We start from the raw sequence: 3,128 nt of genomic DNA, 5'->3' as shown, positions 1-3,128 counted from the left end.
GTCCTCTACTCCACCAAATTAATTCACACATAAAACGGTCAACTGAATCGTTTCTAGCCATATCTCATCCTTCCGGGCTTTTTCTTCTCTGGACTTTATATTGTGATTGGCAACTTTCATAAATTAGCTAGTGTCTCTGTTCGTCTTTCAGTCACCCACGTGGGTATAACCAATGAGGAGATGGCACGTGGGTACCTGCTTCTATAAACCAATGAGGAGATAGGAGAGGCAGGACTTGCAGCGCGATCTGCATCACAAATAGAACTGACTTCTATTTTAGCTCTTGGCAACGCAGACGCTCATTGGCGCACGCGAGCAGTGTGGGTGCAATAATTGAATAATATAGATTTCTACATTTATTTTGTCAGGTTTGGAATAAACAGACCTCCATAGACTGATCTAAGGTCAGTTAGTTTCTCCCCAATTTCGTGATGTCCAATATTAGTTACTGTCTTGTCTCATCGCTGCAACTCCTGTACGGACTCGGGAGAGGCGAAGGTCGAGAGCCGAAACATGACCCTGCTAAGCCGCACTGCTTCTTGACACACTGCTCGCTTAACCCAGAAGCCAGCCGCACCAATGTGTCGGAGGAAACACCGTCCAACTGGCGACCGAAGTCAGCGTGCATGCGCCCGGCCCGCCACAAGGAATCGCTAGAGCGCAATGTGACAAGGACATCCCGGCCGGCAAACCATTCCCTAAACAGGACGACGCTGGGCCAATTGTGCACCACCTCATGGCTCTCCTGGTCGGCTACGACACATCCCGGGATCGAACCCGGTTCTGTAGTGACTCCTTTAGCACTGCGATGCAGTGCCTTAGACCTCTGCCCCACTCGGGAGGCCCCTTCTTGTGTATTTTAACCATAAAGAAAATAACCATTCCAAACCTCTGTGAAGGCACTGAAAGCTGTAGCATTTGACCGTGTTTGAAACGCTCACACACGAGCACACACACACTAACACAGTAAAAACACCCAATAAGGAGACAGTGAGACGTGGGGTCAGCAAATTGCAGTACTGTATTGATCAGAACAGAACCAAGGCTAGCCTGTAGAAAAACTAACACAGCTCTGTATTTATCAGAACAGAACCAAGGCTAGCCTGTAGAATAACAAACACAGCTCTGTATTGATCAGAACAGAACCAAGGCTAGCCTGTAGAAAAACAAACACAGCTCTGTATTGATCAGAACAGAACCAAGGCTAGCCTGTAGAATAACAAACACAGCTCTGTATTGATCAGAACAGAACCAAGGCTAGCCTGTAGAAAAACAAACACAGCTCTGTATTTATCAGAACAGAACCAAGGCTAGCCTGTAGAAAAACAAACACAGCTCTGTATTGATCAGAACAGAACCAAGGCTAGCCTGTAGAAAAACAAACACAGCTCTGTATTGATCAGAACAGAACCAAGGCTAGCCTGTAGAAAAACAAACACAGCTCTGTATTGATCAGAACAGAACCAAGGCTAGCCTGTAGAAAAACAAACACAGCTCTGTATTGATCAGAACAGAACCAAGGCTAGCCTGTAGAAAAACAAACACAGCTCTGTATTGATCAGAACAGAACCAAGGCTAGCCTGTAGAAAAACAAACACAGCTCTGTATTGATCAGAACAGAACCAAGGCTAGCCTGTAGAATAACAAACACAGACCAAACAATAAATGTGCACAACATCTCCTCCTCTCTTCTGTTTTTCCAGAACAATCAGATTTTCTCCTATTTTGTATTCCATCAATTTCGCTATATGAGATTTCATCCAGTGCAATCAACAACAACAACAACAGTTAGAGAAGATACAACAATGGAACTGTACAAACGTTAGGGAAACATGACAGTGACGTCACGGTAACGTTGGGGTTAGTGGTGATAGTAGTAGTGTGTTTTGACACAGTTTTACAGTATACTCACAGTAGGCTATATACACACTCACAGAGAATGGATACTCACAGTAGGCTATAAACACACTCACAGAGAACGGATACTCACAGTAGCCTATGTACACACTCACAGAGAACGGATACACACAGTAGGCATATAACACACTCACAGAGAACGGATACACACAGTAGGCTATAAACACACTCACAGAGAACGGATACTCACAGTAGGCTATAAACACACTCACAGAGAACGGATACACACAGTAGGCTATAAACACACTCACAGAGAACGGATACTCACAGTAGGCTATAAACACACTCACAGAGAACGGATACACACAGTAGGCTATAAACACACTCACAGAGAACGGATACTCACAGTAGCCTATATACACACTCACAGAGAACGGATACACACAGTAGGCTATAAACACACTCACAGAGAACAGATACACACAGTAGGCTATAAACACACTCACAGAGAACGGATACTCACAGTAGGCTATAAACACACTCACAGAGAACGGATACACACAGTAGGCTATAAACACACTCACAGAGAACGGATACACACGCACATAAACAGAAGGAACAGTGTCTGGAGAGGGAGGAGAGGAAGCAGAGAGAGGGACAGTGGTTATAAGGTAGTGTTGGTAATGACTAGTTAGACTAGATGTAAGGGTGGGGAGTTTCTTTACCCTCACAGTCACTAATTCATCTTTCCAGCCACAACAGAGAAGGAGAGGGAGAGAGAAAGAGCGGGAGGGAGAGGGGGGACAATCACTCCTTTGTGTGGGCGGGGGGGGGGGGCAGCGGAGGAAAGGAGAGGAAGAGGGGGCAGTGGTTACAGCGACAGAATAGAGAGAGAGAGACAAACTCACTGAGTTTCTGTCCTGAATATGATGTACTGATATCTTCAACATGTGATAGGAGGAGGGAGAGGGGGAGGGAAGTAGAGAGAGAGAGACAAACTCACTTTGAGTTCACCATGAGGAACACTTGTGGAACACGATGATGATCACATAACATATAACTGGACTGATCTCTGTCTCTGTTTCTCTCTGTCTCTCTCTCTCTCTCTCTCTCTCTGTCTCTGTGTCTCTCTGTCTCTCTCTGTCTCTCTCTCTGTCTCTGTGTCTCTCTGTCTCTCTCTCTCTGTCTCTCTCTCCGTCTCTCTGTCTCTCTCTCTCTCTCTGTCTCTGTGTCTCTCTGTCTCTCTCTGTCTGTCTCTCTCTGTCTCTGTG

General features: G+C 45.6%; 1 protein-coding gene across 1 annotated transcript in view; it reads right to left on the bottom strand.

Moving 5' to 3' along the window:
• Positions 1–1,003: 1,003 nt before the first annotated feature.
• LOC106593532 (guanine nucleotide-binding protein subunit alpha-12) overlaps positions 1,004–3,128 on the bottom strand; it is a 33,422-nt gene continuing 31,297 nt past the window's right edge. The window contains exon 6 of the mRNA XM_014184875.3: positions 1,004–3,128. This exon is cut by the window's right edge and continues 1,123 nt beyond it. The gene's annotated coding sequence lies outside the window, so the exon portion shown is untranslated.

The sequence above is a fragment of the Salmo salar genome, chromosome 02, assembly GCF_965601325.2.
Source record: "Salmo salar chromosome 02, fSalSal1, whole genome shotgun sequence".
NCBI classification, from domain to species: Eukaryota; Metazoa; Chordata; class Actinopteri; order Salmoniformes; family Salmonidae; genus Salmo; species Salmo salar.
This window is presented reverse-complemented; position numbering and strand designations above follow the sequence as displayed.